This window comes from Podarcis melisellensis (assembly GCF_964234715.1).
Source record: "Podarcis melisellensis genome assembly, chromosome: Z".
NCBI classification, from domain to species: domain Eukaryota; kingdom Metazoa; phylum Chordata; class Lepidosauria; order Squamata; family Lacertidae; genus Podarcis; species Podarcis melisellensis.
The window spans coordinates 9,416,243-9,435,506 of NC_138547.1; the positions used below are offsets into that span (position 1 = coordinate 9,416,243).

The following is a 19,264-nucleotide window of genomic DNA, read 5'->3' on the forward strand; positions in this document are numbered from 1 at the left end:
TGAAATAGGAACAACATTTTGGGCAGCACATTCAGTTTAATTGTGTAAATTCTCCCCCAAAATTATCTCTAATCTTCTCTAATTTCTTATCTTCTCTAATTATCATTGCCAATATTTCCAGGACTACAATAAATAGCAATGGGGATAATGGACAGCCGTGTCTAGTTCCTTTCTTTATATTGAAGCTGTCAGATATTTCGTTGTTTATGATCAGTTTTTCTTTCTGATTTTGAAAAATGCTTCTACGCTTCTGCTAAAAGTTTCTCCTAATCCCATTAACTTTATGGTTTTTTTCATAAATTTCCAAGATATATTGTTGAAAGCTATGGTTTTCCCAGTAGTGATATATAGAAGTGAGAGTTGGACCATAAAGAAGGCTGATCGCCGAAGAATTGATGCTTTTGAATTATGGTGCTGGAAGAGACTCTTGAGAGTCCCATGGACTGCAAGAAGATCAAACCTCTCCATTCTGAAGGAAATCAGCCCTGAGTGCTCCCTGGAAGGACAGATCCTGAAGCTGAGGCTCCAATACTTTGCCCACCTCATGAGAAGAGAAGACTCCCTGGGAAAGACCCTGATGTTGGGAAGGATTGAGGGCACAAGGCGAAGGGGACGACAGAGGATGAGATGGTTGAACAGTGTTCTTGAAGCTACTAACATGAGTTTGACCAAACTGCAGGAGGCTGTGAAAGACAGGAGGGCCTGGCGTGCTCTGGTCCACGGGGTCACGAAAAGTCAGTCACAACTGAACAACTAAACAACAATCAACCATGAGCAAGCTATGCCTCAAAAGGTGGCCTACACAAGATTTTATTGATAATTAAATACCAATGGCCATGTTTACACTTCTGTGGCAGTGATCCATGCTCTTTGCCAAGAAAAGGTGAATTTGAAACTGCTTGGTAGTCATAGGCAGGAGCAAGGCATTACACAGAACCGTGTGATCGTGCTCACTACAATTTCTACTAAGTGCCCTCCTGCTTTCTTTAGAGGTTTCACAATCCATTACCTCTATATATATATATATATATATAAGAACTTAATTCATTCTGAAGGTCCGTTCTTAACCTGAAACTGTTCTTAACCTGAAGCACCACTTTAACTAATGGGGCCTCCTGCTGCTGCCGCGCCACTGGAGCACGATTTCTGTTCTCATCCTGAAGCAAAATTCTTAACCTGAAGCACTATTTCTGGGTTAGGGCAGTCTGTAACCTGAAGCGTATGTAACCTGAAGCGTATGTAACCCGAGGTACCACTGTGTGTGTGTGTGCATGTGTTCACAAGCCCCACATAAGCAGCTAAGAAACTAGATTAGAAACTTTTTTAAAAAAGTTACGAGCATTATTTGTTATACGCTGAAATGTATCTTTTCTTCTATACTTGTGCAGCTCACACAATGCTGGCAAAACCAATGGAAAGTAGCATAAAGATAACCAGTTACACCTTTTAACTGTGCAATTAACAGTAAATGCATTATTTCTAATTGTGGTTATTCAACACTCTCCATTCAGTTCTGCAAAAAGAAATAATTTGTCTGTTGGAAGGCATTGAGAATGGACTTTTAAATATGACCAAATCAAATTTTCTACAACAGTCATCAGTAATAAAGCTCATTTCATGAAAAGCATTACAAACATCAAATGCATCTGAAGGTACAGTCCTAGGCCAGGACCAGCAACCAGCTAAGAAAAAAAAAAATCATATTCAAGGACAGTTTACTTATGCTAAAGTTATTTTCCATTCCAAAGGGTATTTAACATAGCTCTTTTAAATTCTTCTGGTTGACAATTTTAAAAAAACCACATGTCTCCCTTGCTGGATGACAAGAGGCTCAAAATTATAAAGATAGGTAGAATTACGGCAATAAAGATGAACGTATTGCCAACAATGTTTTTATTCCAGACAATACCGTTTCTAAGTTGTACAATATGCTTTCAAAAATGGCAAAAAGCTATCCTAAAATTCATCTGGAAAGGGAAGAAACTAAGGATAAAATACAAAATACTTACAGACAATAAAGATAGAAGAGAATTCTCCCTTCCAGATTTTAAATGTTATTATGAAGCGTCCTGTATTACTTGGATCCGGGATTGGATGAAATTAGAGAATACAGATTTGTTAGATCTGGAAGGACATGATAACAGATTTGGATGCCATGTGTATTTATGGTATAATAAAGGGAAGGTTCATAAAGCGTTTTACAATCCTATAATTAGGAAGTCACTTTTAAAGGTATGGGGAAAATACAAAGACCTATTAGAACAAAAGACTACATGGTGGGTGTCTCTATTAGAAGTAATCTCAATTCAAAAAATAAATATGGAAAGAGAATGGCCCACATACAGGGATCTACTAGAAGAGAGAGAAGGGAAATAAAAGCTTAAGGAGTTTAGTGATATAAAAGATTATGTTTATGACTGGTTGCAATATCGTAAAATAAACGAGGTTTTTAAAGAAGACAATAAGAAAGGGTTTAGTTACACCATATCTAGATTCCAAAGATAAATTATAGATGAGAATACCAAACTTCTAAAGGAAATGTATAATTTCTTATTAGAATGGGAAAACAAAGATGAGGAGGTGAAAAGTGTAATGATTAAGTGGGCACAAGATATTGGACACAATATACAAATGTAAGACTGGGAAAAGTTATGGAAAGTGAACTTAAAATTTACTGACTGTATACTGCTAAAAGAGAATTAAATGAAAATGATGTATAGATGGTATATTACATCTGCAAAGATGGCAAAAAAATGTTTAAAACAGGTTCCAAAAAGTGTTGGAAATGTAAGGGAAAAGAGGGTACATTCTTTCATATGTGGTGGAATTGTAAATGAATTTAAAAATATTGGGAAATGATTTACGATGAATTGACGATAACTTTTGTGAAAAATCCAGAAGCTTTATTTCAGGTCAAGATTTGCCGAAAGAGAAGAAAGTAACTGTTCATGTATGCTACAACTGCAGCTAAGATATTGCTAGCACAAAGATGGGAAAGCAATGAAATACCAACTAAAGAATGGCAAGGAAAACTGATGGAATATGCTGAAATGGCTAAACTAACGGAAAGACTTCGAGATAAAGACAATAGAGATTTTAAGAAGGAATGGGAACAATTTATCTTTTATATACAGAATCAATGGGAAGAAATGGACTCACTTGCAGGGTTTGATTAAACACTTGCAATTTACAAAATGCAGAAATAGAAATAAGATGTTAAAATGATAGGTGAAGAAGAGTAAGAATTAACCAATCAGCAGGGTGAGATAATATGCCAAAAAAACCAGAAAAGGAAGTTGAAGGAAGTCACGGGGGGGGGGCAGAGGATTTATAAAGTATTTTGTTTTTGAAATAATGATTGTGATGATGATAAAATTGTAAAATTTAATAAAAAATTATTTATAAAAGATTATAAAGATAGACTTGTGGATCATATGGACAGATCATGAAACCATTAAACAAGGCAAGAATATAAATGAAGTGTGTGTGGAAATGTTTCCCTCAAAAGCATAGATTGGTTTACTGGCTACAGAATGTAATTCAACAGGGACAAATCTCAGGTTCTAGACTTAGGAAGCATACCTGTGCCTAATGTTAAAATGATCCAGGGTCTTAGTAAACCACAAACATAACATCAGTCAGCAATGTGATGCAGCAGCAAAAAGAAATGCTATTCTAGGCTACATCAACAGAAGTACCTCATGATGTCTGAAATAAAGATGGAGCTATGTAGAGGTATTGGCTGGCTTCAGTTTTTCCTGCATTGTGGTTTTCGCAATGCATGCAAACACACACACACACATTTCATGATATATTGCCAGGTCAAAAATTACGAAACTGACATCATAATATAGAGTTCAAACCGGTTTTGGACTATAAATCAAGATATTGCCCAGCCCTAGTCAAGTTACAAGAAAGTAAATTTCAACTAAACACCAGGAAGAGCTTTCTGACAGTAAGAGTTGTTTAACAGTGGAAGAGACTCCCACAAGAGGTGGTGAACTCTCCTTCCTTGGAGGTTTTTAAGCAGAGGCTTGATGGCCAAATGTCATGCATGATATAGCTGAGATTCCTGCATTGCAGGGGATTGGACTAATGACACTGAGGGTCTCTTCCGACTCCCCAAGTCGGTGGGGAAATCCGGTGGGGCGAGATCAGGAGAATATGGAGGGTGGGACAACTCAGCAACCTCAGTAACAATTTCACGCGGAATATACAATTCTTCCACCACCATTCCAACTCCACAATTCTTCCACTAAAGTACCGTATTTTTCGATCTATAAGACGCACCAGACCCTTTCAGTGCATATTTCAGTTTTGGAAAAAGAAATCCGGTGGGGCCGGGTCAGGAGAATATGGAGGGTGGGACAACTCAGCAACCTCAGTAACAATTTCACGTGGAATACGCAATTCTTCCACCACCATTTGGATGGACAAATGCCAATCCCACATCAATAACTAACAAACTCTGTTGACATTTGCCACCGTTCTGCTCATCAACTGTCTGGCAGACTGAGGGTCATCTTCGATGGTTTGCCGCCCTTCACAGAAACACTTAAACCACTCATACACTGTCTTTCAAGTTACAGCTTTGTCTCCATACACAATTGTGAGTGTTTCGTGGGTTTCTGATGCCAAATGTATGTTCAAATATTTCTCGCTGTCCGATTTCTCTGACCATTCACTGAACTTTCCGGTCACACCTTGTACATAGCTCTCTATGCTTGGGCCTTTCACCTTGAATAGAGATATTATGCCACCTGCCCCAGAGAAGGCAAGCCCCACTGATACCTGGGCTTGCTCTTTCTCAAAGCAAAGACACCATCTACATCACACTGCTCCGAACACACAACTATGGGTATTCCTGACACAAAGAAATGTTTTGGGGTTTTTTAAACACTTCACATCAGGCAAGTGAAAATCAAACTACTGCCCATTTTCCCCTCCCCAGTCCTCCAAGAGACTCAAACCTCCTATTATCCGTGTGTATGTGTGTGTATTAAAGGGTTTGAGGGCAAAACTGGCCATCCCAGTGAGAAACAACATGCTTAAGTAATAGTTTATAACTTCCTGTTAACCAACCCCTTCCCAGCCCTTTCCCACACTCCCCCCAAAAATGTACATTAAATGAGGCAGGAAAACGTAAAATCGCAATCATTTACAAAATTTCAGCACAACCGTTCTAAAACTGGTACTTTTTCACTCAACCATAAATACCATTCTACTGAGCAGCAGCAACAACAACCAAAGTCCAGCAGGTAATTTTACGACGATACTCTCCAGACACTCCATCCTCTTTAACCCCAAAACCCAAGCCCCAGACACCATTAAAATATCCTGCACCGATTTGGAAGAGGCAGCATTCTGCTCTGCTGTTTCACTTCTTGAGTAGGGGAACGGACAGTACAAAAATACAGTAACTAAATCCAGCCATGATCATCTTTTAAATCTTGCGTCCAAGATTCCCTCCTTTTAGCAGCTGGCAGTATTCCTGCCAGAGGAAGGAATCTACTACTGAAGGCATAAGGAAAGGGTTGAAGTGACAAGATACTGTACCTGTCAACACAGCAAATGTCTTCTTATTTTGAGGAAGACTCAACCAGATCCTCATTCAGTTGCTGCTCATGTGATTAAAGCTCCCTCTAAAGTGAGCATGCTCGGTGGAGAACTATTTCACCCTTCAAAGCTCCAGCCATTTCAAAGAGAAACTTGCAGGCTTCTCGGTAGCTGCTGGTATTTCAGGCAGCACAGATACAAGGACACTGCCCTTCTCTCTAGATACGATATGCGGTTAACCAAGATAATCGGCACACGTTCTAACACTATGCCAAACTCGAGGCAGATTACACTCGCCTAGAAGGAAAGTACAGTGAAAAGGTTTTATGGAGAAGGTCTTTATGCCAGTGGCTCAACTGCAACAGGCAAAATGGTGGAGGAGCTTGGAATTTAAGATTCCCAACTTGAGTATAAATGCAAAAAAGGTGTTTGCAAACTCCAGCTTGAAGTGTATTTTAGCTGCATCAAGTTGTATGGCTGCAGTTGTTCTCAGTTTGATTTTTTTTTTTTTGTTTCAATCACCAACAGGTTCAAAAAACATATACTTTTTTTTAAAGGGGGGTTAATGAGGACACACGAGCAGAACTCGACATAAATGTAAACAGCTACAGAATGAATGCTTCAGCAACTCGCACAATTCAACCAAACAAACTAGATGGAAATTCGAAATAAATACAGCTTCTAAATCGCAAGCAGTTCTCCCACCTTTTTCACTGTTAAGGCTCGTATCATTTCAATCCTTCATGACAGTCAAAGCATATATACATATATACATAAAAATACACACACCCTACCAAAGAAAAAGCTCCACTAAGGCTAAGGACGAGCACAAATGAAAAAAGAAAGGTCAACATGCATTTGCAGTGGTGATAAAGATTTAGCTCTTCTCCAAATACCAGAAAGAGAAGATGGGAAGGACAAAGCTGAGATATGCTGTGGGGCTATGATTTTATTTTTTTAAAAAAAAATGGAACAGGCGGAATCTATCAATTTTGGTGCTCTCTTGGCAATAGAAAGGTGCACAACTATTCTTTATCAAGAAGCCCTTAATACCTTGTGACCAGTTTACCTGAGCAATGGCCTTACCACAGATATGCCCAACCATATCAACCGCATCAATCTGTGGAACTGGAACTACAGTTAATCAATCAATCCCTCTTCGCAGAGAACTTTGGGCATTGTATGTGGGGGTGGTGGTTAGGGGGTGTCATCTAATAACTCTCAGCATCCTGAACAAACTACAGTCCCTAGGATTCTTTGGGGGAACCCAGTGACAGTCGTGTTACCTCTTTAAATGTACAGTGGTACCTCAGGTTAGGTACTTAATTCGTTCCGGAGGTCTGTACTTAACCTGAAACTGTTCTTAACCTGAAGCACCACTTTAGCCAATGGGGCCTCCCACTGCTGCCACGCCGCCGGAGCACAATTTCTGTTCTCATCCTGAAGCAAAGTTCTTAACCTGAGGTACTAATTCTGGGTTAGCGGAGTCTGTAACCTGAAGCGTATGTAACCCGAGGTACCACTGTACAGTGCAAATGAGACCTCAGGAAGGACAATACTGAGCTAGTAAACAATAATACTTATTATTTTTATAAATAACCGATCATCCTCATCAGTCACCATTACTAAGAATCAAAAAATGTTAAAAATAAAGAAATACTGCTGTATTATGGAGTAATCTTTTTAAATAGAGGAATTCCTCATTGGCAAAGAAGGTGCACTCTGTACATGCTTATGCCCTTTATGTCTGAGACTCACTAATTAATTTTTCCACACTGAACTTTTTTCCCACCCTAAGCCCTTTTTAACCTCTTACTGATTCCCTGCTCAGGCCCGTCATATCTTGGTCTATGTTATAATAGCCCCATTCTAAGCAAGATGCAAGTTGCAAGCAATTCAACAGGTCTCCCTTCCTTTCTGAAAGAGTCCCATAGCACCTTAAAGACCCAACACTTTTTTATTTCGCCACCAGCTTTGGTGAACTAGAGCCCACTTTGCCAGGTGTATGATTCCCTGCTTTGGGTGTTGAAAGCATGATCCAATTCACAAAGTCGAAATGCAGAGCTTTTGCTCCAGAGCAGCCCTGGAAAGATTAAGACGTGTTGCTAGCTCCAGGCCCTGCCATTCAGTGGCTACTGCCCTAAACCCAAAGCTTTAATGTGCACTGTTGACAGGAGAGGGGTTAAAAAAAACAACACCACCAACCCTCGTTTAGTGGAGCACTGCAAGCATGACTTACTACAATGATCTGTTGCAATACCCAGAAGTGAAGCTCATCACCAGTCTTTACATTCAGCTCTAGCTGTGTCTTCCTGAACATGGCCCAAATGTTCCTGCGTTCGTTGTCCGATGCCCAGGACAAAGGCTGTTTGTAGCAGAAGAGGAATACATGAGCAAACAGAGATAGCTAAGGCCACACAGGGCAGGGCTCCCTCTACAGGCCTTTTGAACCACAGTGAGCCTGCCCAGGAAGAAGATCCATTTCCCTTCCAACGTTCCTTGCTGCTTGAAACAGCAGCCATTTCATAGGCACAAACTATGCTCTTAAAACAAAGGTCACCACGACCTCTCACACACAAGGAGGTGGTAGGGTGGTGGGAGACTACTGGCATTTTAGGAAAAAAGACTGAGTAGGTTTTAACTATTCAATCTGCTTTGTGACTTTGTGGATACATTCTTGCCCTCCTCCTCCCAGAGAGAGAAAAACAACTCTTCCCCTTCAAGAGGGATGAAATTAGTTTGGATAGACTGGCTAAACAATGTTAAGCAAGTTGGCCTTAGAAACTAGTCACTAAGATATCCCCTAGGTCAGGCATAGGCAAACTCGGCCCTCCAGATGTTTTTGGACTACAACTCCCATCATCCCTGACCACTGGTCCTGTTAGCTAGGGGTGATGGGAGTTGTAGTCCCAAAACATCTGGAGGGCCGAGTTTGCCTATGCCTGCCCTAGGTTTTGTTCTGACTTGAAGACAGCCTATTTTAGAAGCCTCTAGAGCAGAGCTTCCCAAACCTTTCAAGTTGGTGACACACTTTTTAGACATGCATTTTTAGACATGCATTTTTTAAACCAGAGGTTAAACTAACCCCTTTCCAGCCCTGGGAGGAGCACAGGGAGCGTTCAAGTGACATACCTACACACTGCAGCCAACACTCTAATGTGTTGCAACACACAGTTTGGAAAGCTCTGTTCTAGAACCTCAACACCTCCAAAACAGGCTTCCAGGTAAGAATGGGGCCTAATGGAGCCTCAAATGCGTGACAATTTTATTAGTCTTTGAAGTGCCACAAGATTCTTTGGCTACACACACACCAAAAATTTAAAGCTCATCTCCCCATCCCACCCACCAAACAACACTGGGAAGAGTGATTTGCTAGATTCCTGAGGAATGTAGCTCTGTGAGGGGTGACAACAAGTTTCCAGGATTCTTTGGGGCCGTGTGATTTAAATATACGGGTGTATATGCAACCTAAGTTGCTTTTGCTGCAACCAAAGAAAAACAGGGCAACCTTCCTGGAAGTTACTACTATCAAGGGACAGTTTCAGTTCAAGAAAAGCAGTTATACCTCGGGTTACAGACACTTCAGGTTAGCGACTCTGCTAACCCAGAAATAGTACCTCGGGTTAAGAACTTTGCTTCAAGATGAGAACAGAAATTGTGCTCCAAAAGCACGGTGGCAGCAGGAGGCCCCATTAGCTAAAGTGGTGCTTCAAGTTAAGAACAGTTTCAGGTTAAGAATGGACCTCCAGAACAAATTACCGTATTTTTCGCTCTATAAGACGCACCAGACCACAAGACGCATCTAGTTTTTGGAGGAGGAAAACAAGAAAGAAAAAAAATCTGAATCTCAGAAGCCAGAACAGCAAGAGGGATCGCTGCGCAGTGAAAGCAGCAATCCCTCTTGCTGTTCTGGCTTCTTTGATAGCTGCGCAGCCTGCATTCACTCCGTAAGATGCACACACATTTCCCCTTACTTTTTAGGAGGGAAAAAGTGAGTCTTATAGAGCAAAAAATACGGTAAGTTCTTAACCCGAGGTACCACTGTACAGCTTCTTTTCACAATGTGTTCTGCGAGCGGCCATACAGGTATCAAGCTCCTTAGAATCTGAAAAGTGATGCATGAAATTCTTTCTTTCTTTCTTTTACTTTCTCTTTCTTCCTTTCAGGATCTCCCATTTTCAGAAAGAAAGGAAAAAACAAGAACATTCCTTTCCAAAAAGGACACATTCTTCCTTACAGGCTTTTGGTTAATTACATCATAATAATACGTAATTTTCAGAGATTCCTTCCCGGCAGGTATAAAAGGGGAAAGGTCCCAAATCCAGCCTTCTGCACACACTCTGCACAAACCTCCCAGTTCCCTCTTGACCTTATCTCTTCCAAGACCTGGTGTCACTTTTGAAAGTCTTAACTGAAATTATAATGCAGCACAACATGCATAAAGAGACTGCAACAAACAAAGGACTCCCAAGGGGAGAAAAAATATTTTTCCTGCATCTTTTATTTTTCCCATTAAATTAAAGCTACTCAGCCCGTGCCACAGAAACCTCATTTTCCTCTGTATACTCCGGGGGAGCGGGCGTGTAGATGACAATCCCTGCAAAAAAAACAACAACTGCATGCCATTGTTTACTACCATTGAAATAACTCTCAGGAGGAGATTGGTATTCTAAACCTACAAGGCTCCACAAACGGTTTTGAAAGGTAAGTGTCATAGCTGCCTGAAACCCTAGAGATGTGGGGTCTCCTGTCTGAAACCCTAGAGCCAATGCCAGTAATTGTGGACAATACTGAGCTACTGTAGATGGGCCAGTGGTCTGACTCAGTTTAAGACAGCTTTCCTACATTCCTATTCAGCATCTGAGACTGAGGAACCAAACCTCTTTCCCATTCTAAGGCCACCCATTTTTACAGGTGAAGTCAAAGCTTGGCAAGACCTGCATTGATTAATTCTTCAATCCACCAGAAATGTAAATGTTGGGAGGGCAAAGGAAGATGGGGAAGTTATCAGGGTCACTGCTAAGAAAACCTATGCCCTATTCATTTCAGCAGTTTTAAGCAACGCTTTGCTCTGTACACGCCATGCATTTAAAAGTACATTTAAAGCACATGGCTTCCTCGAAAGAATATTGGGAATTGCTGTTGTTTACCCCTGCCCCAGAGCTACAATTCCCAGCATCCTTAACAAACTACAGTTCACAGGATTCTTTGGGAAGAAGTAATGTGCTTTAAATGAATGGTGTGCACACAATACAATGGATTGCACTCTTAAAACATTCATAATAAATATCTGCTGGTGTACAATGCTCTTGTTCTGATCTGACAATGCAAGTTGAGAATCGTCAACTCAATGAAACCTAGTCAGGTCACTATATAACTGCTATACTATATCTGAAAAACAAACTATAGGCAAGGCTCAACGTGCAAAACCTGTGAACTTCAGCAACCAACAACACATTAAATACAGTACTTTATAATGGTCATCTCTTGTCTTCATTAAGCCCCACTGCATGTTGTAGCAGCAGCAGATGCATAAACCAGAAATTGCTTGAGTGAAAAGGAATATCTGAATCACACACACTCTTTGTTAACTTCCAAGAATGTGCTTCAAGAATACTGCTTTAAATCAATGGGACTGCATTCAGCCAAGGGAATTCATTTCTCTACTACCTAAGGAGGAGGAGACAGATGGAAATAATCAGAGGTGTTGTACCGTGAGATAAAGGCATAGCCATGTTGGATGTGATCTTAACTCTGACTGTGAAAGAGGCAGACAAAATGGCTTCCTCCATGCTGCTTTTTACAAAAAACACTGCAGATAACACAAGCAACAGCTCTGCTTCCAATTCTCTTGGGCTCTAAGGTGTCTCCTCCGCCCCACATCACTTCCCTTCCTATCTCAACCGCTTAAATTTTGTACACTCTTGTGCTCTTTGCAGAAAACCCTGATTTTTTGGTTCTGTCCTAGCAATCTGCCTTCTTTAAAAAAAAAAGTTCTCAATTGTCTGCTGACACTTGTAATGCCTGCAGTTGGCTTGAGTGGCGTTGATTCTGTTAGTCAACTAAGCAATGGATTCTGCCAGGCAAAAGGTGAGGCCTCTACTCCACATATAATGAGCAGAAAAACACCCATGGGTGGGGACTGCAACTCACCCTTGCAATTTCCAAAAATAAAAGTGATGAAGTAATTGCAAGGAGGTAGTGTGAACCAGTGAAAGTCTAGTTCACTTTTTTTTCATGCGAAAGCAACAGCAAAAATGGTTTCATAAGATTTTAACATCGAGCATCTTGTAAAGTCCTCTCTCCGTGAAGGCAAATGTACAGGAAAACGTGGGCGGAAACTATTTTGAAGGCAAAGTAATAAAAAGCCAATGACCTGAGTAAAGAATAGATCTTTGTACACAAGCGAAGTCTCGCCTCCTGCATTGACTTCAGATCTAGTTTCTGTTCACAGACCCTCGTGCTTAGCCTTATTTTCACACCTCAAAATACATTTATGAATGACTGTGCTGTTTCCTGACTTACAACAATTATCAGTGTAAGGGAGTGTCACCTCGTACATAGCTAGAGACTTTGAGACTTTAAATCTATATCACTGCCCCACATAGATTAATCCAGGTAACACTACTGATTGGCCTAACATGAAAGACTTAACCACACAAGGCAGTTGTGTCATGCTGGCTGGGGCTGATGACAGGTGTTGTCCACAGACACCTGCAGGGCACCACAATGGCGAAGGATGGTCTGAGACCTAGGGATGGCCTAGGGCTGCCAACTTTTCCAGACAGCTCTTGCGACTCTTTTACCATTTATATAAGAGAGAGTAAATTAGGTCAATTATATCCCAAACTCTTCCCAGCCAAGTCTGCAAAACTGCTCTTCCATTCCAGATTCAGCTGGTGAACCTTTTGCCTGTGAAAGTTGCAGTAGCTCTGCCAGAAACAGGCTTTATTTCAAGACAGACCTCTTTGAACCATGGCGTCTGACTTAGGTTAGGTAGGCGCTGTCTAGAAACTGAAAGATTTTCATGTCTTGTCCTTTTCAAATCCCCTGCTGCGCTTGCATTTGCGAATGCACGGCAAATTGGCAAGCTTTGCTGACCTACACACAAGCAGGATTTCCAAGCAGCAGGCGCAATCTTGGGAATCAAACACAAAACAGCATATAAACCACTAACCCCAGTTAAGGCCCTTTTTTTCCGGTGAAGAGGGTTTTTGTTTGCCTGGAAGGTTGATTGCTTGGGAAGCCACACAGGACCTGTGTCAATCTTTGCTAATCCAAAACCCTACGCTAAAATCAAAATAATCCAAAAGAACAACTGTGGAGCAACAAGCCTAGAGTTATGGACCTCTCTTTTTAGGATACCACCTCCCTTTCCAGTCTAGTGCAACAGCAGAAACCCAGCCATGACAGAAACCACCTTTTGGCAAAGCCTTGGAGTGACAAAGCTGTTCTTTCCCCTTGAACTGACATGCCAATCAGAGCAAAACAATGCATCAAACCATGGCCACATGCACCACACACAAATATACCATCCCATGTCTCTGCAATGGTAGAAAGCCTCCTTTTGTTCACCTGCCTGCTTGCTTTGCCATGGTATAATGTTATTGACCAGATCATGAAAAGCAAAACAAATGCTAAAATAAATAAATAAGTCCGTAAATCGTATGGATCATCTGCAGAAGAAAAGAAGATTATTGCAATGGCATTCCGTAGCTTCACAACAGTCAGCAGATTTTGGTGTGAAACTTAAATTGCTTTCGTGCCTTTGACCACGAAGGCTTCCCATGTGAGATGTAGAGGCCCAGCTCAGAAACACATCATAAGCCATCTCTGCCAGTTCTTTCCCTCTCCTAGTTTACCAGCCCACGCTCCAAAACACTGGAAAAGCAGGTCCTTGCTCTGCGCTGGTTGAACAGGCCAGCCAAACTACATATATTTGTGTTCAAGTCCTCCAGACACACATATATCAGCAGGAAGCAGTCTGAAGCCATCTCGTGTCAACTGCTTGGCTGTGCTGCTTTCAAAACCGATTCCAGCTTCTTCAAAAGAAGCAATTAGAGCCCCATAGTCAGCTGAAGCCCCCTTGGCAAGAGAATGAAGCTGCCAGATAACCCCTACCTCTGGTTCTGTCTGGAGAAAGCTGCGAAATCTCCTTCCAGGCCTCTAATTCCTTCGTTCACAATTCCATCTCCCTCTATGGGTGCAGTTTCCACAACAGAGCATGCTCAGTAGAAGCTGATCTTCAGCCATTTCAGAGCTTTAATGAAACGCAAGCAGAAGGAAGTGCCATTAAGCTCAGAAAGACTCAGGGATTCAGCCAACCTCGCCTTGTTACATCCACAGCCCCTATCAAGGTGAGTTGTTCAGGCATATAAAAATGCAGGATTCAGCTCCCTACTTGTGACAGGCAGAAGGCAACAAAAAGCAGCCATGCATCTCCAGCAGAATGAGTGCAAGAACTTGTGTTCAAAACAATGCACATCCATTAGAAGAAAACGTTTGAAACCCTAGGCCACAAGTTTCATCAGATGCCATTAAAGAATGTTCCAAATGATACAAACATTTCAAAATGCAGATAGTGAGAGAGGTTCCCGTGTTAACCCTAAACATGGAATCTTTCACACGATGCCTAGAAACCCATCCCAAGCCAATTCATGTTCATATTTAGAGGGAGACACACGTGCAATGTACAGAAGCACAAAAAGAACTACTAAATAAAGACCCAGCCTATGATTTGTTAATTGAGCTATTGCTAGCAACCATCTTTATAACCGAGGAGGGGATTTCACAATACGATTTCTCCTTCATTTCTAATTCGTATTCCACATGCCTTCTCAGAATGCCAAAAAGCAAATCAAGGAACCCGAGTGTCAAATGATAATGCACATGCGAGCACACACAAAACAATTCCCACAGTAAAATGCTAGACATCTTTCCAGTTTACATGAGTAGCTGTTTAGAATCAATGGCGCTACTCACATGAGCAAAGAAGGAAACCACAGGAGAATTAAGAATCAAAGCATTTTACTGTGATCAATTCTCTAAAATGCAACTTGCCCCATTCCTCCCTTTGCCTCTTCCAAGTTCTACTGGGCAATCAGAAATATCCATCCAATACTTGTTTAAGTTCTGCTCCTTTCTGTCTACTACTCGTTTCTCCTATTAGGTAACAAAACATTTCAGGTGCTGGTGGGGAAGATCATCAGTATGCAATGCAAAGACACACTAGGGCAGGCTTCTTCAACCTCGTCCCTCCAGATGTTTTGGGACTACAATTCCCATCATCCCTGACCACTGGTCCTACTAGCTAGGGATCATGGGAGTTGTAGGCCACAAACATCTGGAGGACCAAGGTTGAGGAAGCCTGCATTCAGCAGAGTGCACATAAACACCATCCCACCCCCTTCCAGGGCCAAAAACAGTGCACATTGATGGTGATGCTCATGCCAGATGCACACAAGCAGGGAGTTAGTAACACTATGAGAATATTTCTGTACTCAATCTAAATCATGGGTAGGCAAACTAAGGCCCGGGGGCCAAATCTGGCCCAATTGCCTTCTCAATCCGGCCCGCGGACGGTCTGGGAATCAGCGTGTTTTTACATGAGTAGAATGTGTCCTTTTATTTAAAATGCATCTCTGGGTTATTTGTGGGGCATAGGAATTCGTTCTTCTTTTTCAAAATATAGTCCGGCCCCCCACAAGGTCTGACGGACAGTGGACCAGCCCCCTGCTGAAAAAGCTTGCTGACCCCTGAACTAGATGCTTAAAATTGAAGCACGTGTCAAGACTGGGCTAAGCACCTTGGGCCCTGCTTCCTCGTGATTTCAAGCCAGGGCAACCATTGCTCAATTTTCATTTCGTTTTCTAAAGGCAAAACTAACCAAAAGAGCAAAATTCAGTCCTGGCCAGAGGCAGCTACTCTGCATCCCCCAAGTGACTCCAAGTATCCTACACTAAAGCTGGCTCCTCTTTCTGAAAGCCGTTCATCTCACAGCACACTCCTGATCAGAGGAAAATGTCAAGGCCAAGGCTATAAACCTTTACCAGGTATCTTCAGATCTTGTACTTTGCTGGAAGGTCAACCATAACGGTATTAAAAATGTGCAATTTGTGGGGCCTCTTTTTTCTCCGAAAGAAGCTTGTTTATCCTGTTCGTAATGCAAAGGCCTTGGGGCAGGCATTTGGGTCTTATGAAGCCACCTCTCCTCGGAAGGTTCATCTACTTCCAAATTCAGGATCTGGACATATGCTTTCTCTTGGGCAAAACACATAGTCTGCCTGCCTAAATCTTCCCACTTGATATAGTGATGGTCACTGAACTGGGTGACTTTAAGGGAGGGTTAGACAAATTCATGGAGGACAAGTCTACTAGACAAGATGGCTAATGTTCTGCCTCCGCTGTCAGAAGCACTAAGTGTGCTGGGAATAGCAATTGGGGTCAGAGATGTTACACTCAGGTCCTGTTGTGGTTCACTGTGACATGTGGGCTTGATGGGCCTTTGGTCTAATCCAGTACAGCCCCTCTTATGTTACACCTTATAGGTCCTGCTGACAAGGACCACCACAAAACTAGCACTCTCCTTTTTCAACCCTAAAATATCATATTAAATATATTTGGATCCCATAAGAAACTGGCACATCTGATGATTATATCTACACCTAGCTCAAGCATTTCCAGCTTGTTTCCTTGGAAACCAAGGAGGGGGGCTCTTGCAAATCTTGCAAGAAGGGCTTCTTTTTTAATGGTTACATAATGAAAATAAGCCTTCAACTCTTGTCAGTACAGGGCGGCCGGGGGGGGGGGGATGAGCCTTTTTGGAAAACCAGCTAGGTACCAACAGAATTATTATTAAAATACAATGGTACCTCAGGTTAAGAACTTAATTCGTTCTGGAGGTCCGTTCTTAACCTGAAACTGTTCTTAACCTGAAGCACCACTTTAGCTAATGGGGCTTCCTGCTGCCGCTGTGCGATTTCTCTTCTCATCCTGAAGCAAAGTTCTTAACCTGAGGTACCATTTCTGGGTTAGAGGAGTCTGTAAACTGAAGCGTCTGTAACCTGAAGAGTCTGCAACCCAAGGTACCACTGTATATCGATTAAAGCAGCCAGCCAGCTGTTTAGGGCTACCTCTTTCTGAAGATGTGTGCCCAAAAGCATTTTCTTCTGTGGTATTTGGGGATGAGGCGGAAAGCATGCAAGTCAAGGTTCTGTTGCTTATAACAGAGCAGGAACTCTGCTTCCAGTGGATGAACAATTTAAGTAGAAAACCATGTAAACATCAAAGGTTACACATTAGCACACTGTTTTTTGAAAAACAGATTTGCCTGAACTGCAGAGTGAAGAAAGGATGCATCAAGAGCAAAAAGAGCATTTTTCCCGTTTCCCAGGTGGGTTTTGCTAAAAGGTCAGGTTCCAGAGTTTAAGGCTGCCTCTGCAGGAACTTGATAATCTCAAGAGTCGACTACTGCAATGTGCTCTATGTGGGGCTACCCTTTAAAGCCATCTGAAGCAGTGACCATCATCACACTCTGGGGCAGCAAATCCCATAAATTATTTTTGCATTGCACAGAAGCACAGTGCATGTTCTGGTCTGTTCTGAACATCCAGCCACCCTCCTCTATTCAGTGACCAACCCTGCTACAAGTGTGAGCCCTACGAAAAGGAAAACATCGTATCTCTAGTCACTTTCTTCCTACCATGTATAATTTTATTAGCCTCTCCCATAAGCTCCCAAATACTTCAGCCTTTCCTCATTGGGAATGTGTCCAAACCCTTTTATGACAAAGCCAAAGGACCTAAACAAAACAAAAATAATATCCCTTCTTGCAATTATCAGCACCTGGTGTTTAAAGGCATGTGCCTCTGAACCTGGAGGTAGCTGGCTAGTAGCTACAGATGGCCTTATCATCCACTAATTTGTCTAATTTGGCAGTCACCACATCTTGCAAATAGGACCAGAGTGAAACAATCCTCCCTCCATTTGTGATACACAGCTGTTGTTACTCAAGAGGCATTCTGTGAAGGGAGAACATAGCTATTATGTCCACGGCCACTGGTAGCCTTCTCCTCTGTGAATTTTCTAATATTCTCTTAAAGCCATTCAGGTTGGTGGCATCTTCCCGCCTTGTGGAAGTCAGTTCCATAGTTTAACTAGGCACTGAGCGAAGAACTCATTTCCTTTTCTTCTTCTTTTTTGAAACTTCTAATATTCAGCTTTAATGGATGAGCTCAGATTCTCGTATTATAAAGCGAGGTGAAAAGCATCTCTTTGTCCACTTTCTCCACAGCGTACATTATTTTATAAGCATCCCTTTCTCACATTTTTTTCCTAAGTTAAAGCATGCAAAACACTGTGCTCTCGTGGGGGAATTTCTCCAGCAAACTCTCTGCACCTTTTCCAGATCTGCAATATTCTTTTTGAGTGATCAGGAATGCACACAGTATTCAAAGCGTGGTCACGGCATTGATTGCTGCTATAAAGGCACTATGTTATTAGCAGTTTTATTTTCCATTCCTTTCACAATGATCCTTAGCACGCAATTTGCCTTTTCATAGCCGTTGGGGTCAATGTCTTCATTTAACTATCCACAATCCAGAGGTAGAAAAAAGTTTTCCTGGTTAGTCACTGACATTCAGAACCCATTAGTGCTCCTTTTTGCCCATCCATTCAATTTGAAGAGAGCCCTTTGGAGATTCAACACAATTCCTTTTGTTTTTAGGTAAAGGTAAAGGTAAAGGTACCCCTGCCCGTACGGGCCAGTCTTGCCACACTCTGGGGTTGTGCGCCCATCTCACTTAAGAGGCCAGGGGCCAGCGCTGTCCGGAGACACTTCCGGGTCACGTGGCCAGCGTGACAAAGCTGCATCTGGCGAGCCAGAGCCGCACACGGAAACGCCGTTTACCTTCCCGCTGGTAAGCGGTCCCTATTTATCTACTTGTACCCGGAGGTGCTTTCGAACTGCTAGGTTGGCAGGCGCTGGGACCGAGCAGCGGGAGCGCACCCCGCCGCAGGGATTCGAACCGCCGACCTTTCGATCGGCAAGTCCTAGGCGCTGAGGCTTTAACCCACAGCGCCACCTTTTGTTTTTAACCACCTGCAAACAGTGTTCAAAATTAGCCAGGCAGCAGGCGCATTTTGCACCTGACTATTGACCACTTGTGACCAAGTGAAGGAGCATGGGCGCCAGGATGGCACCTGACACCTCCACCATCTGGCTGGCTGGTGCACAGAAACATTTTTTTTGCTGCCATGCTATGGCACGGGTCAGATCTTAGCTGGAGCTGGCAATACACGCAAATTATTTTCGGCTTTATGGGGCCATATGGCAAATAGTTTTTATAGCTCAGTTTCTAACACTGCCCACAAACCCGGTTACCTTACTGCTTGCCCCAACTGAGTCATAAATGAACAAGCAAAGAAGGCATTACAGAACCTTGAGGAACCCCATTTCTTCTATCTCTTGACTGGGAGAACTGTCCATTATACTTTCTGCTTCCAATTCTTTAGCCAGTTTTCAATAAGAGGGCTGGTCCTCTTCTCCCATGACAGCTGTCTTTACTCATGAGCCTCTGGTGAGAGGCTTTGCAAATAGTTCTTCAAAAGTCCAAATACATTATGTCTACCTGAACACACCTCATCCATATGCCTATTAGCACTCACAAAATAGCGAGTTGGAACTTACCTTCGCAGAAGTCATGCTGAT

The 19,264-nt window shown here is 42.2% G+C and overlaps 2 protein-coding genes across 9 annotated transcripts in view; one reads left to right on the forward strand and one right to left on the reverse strand.

The window, feature by feature from the left end:
• Nucleotides 1-19,264, forward strand: part of SLC31A2 (solute carrier family 31 member 2) — a 766,698-nt gene that overhangs the window by 732,476 nt on the left and 14,958 nt on the right. The gene's annotated exons all lie outside the window — the stretch shown is intronic.
• The window catches only part of EHMT1 (euchromatic histone lysine methyltransferase 1), a 139,140-nt gene that overhangs the window by 87,166 nt on the left and 32,710 nt on the right, over nt 1-19,264 (reverse strand). Inside the window, exon 1 of one of the 8 annotated variants that reach the window (XM_081896308.1) lies at nt 13,678-13,816. The exons of 6 other annotated variants lie outside the window; for them this stretch is intronic. The gene's annotated coding sequence lies outside the window, so the exon portion shown is untranslated. Of the gene's footprint in view, nt 1-13,677; nt 13,817-19,264 lie in introns of those variants that run through there. One more of the 8 variants, XM_081896310.1, reaches the window with a different exon arrangement.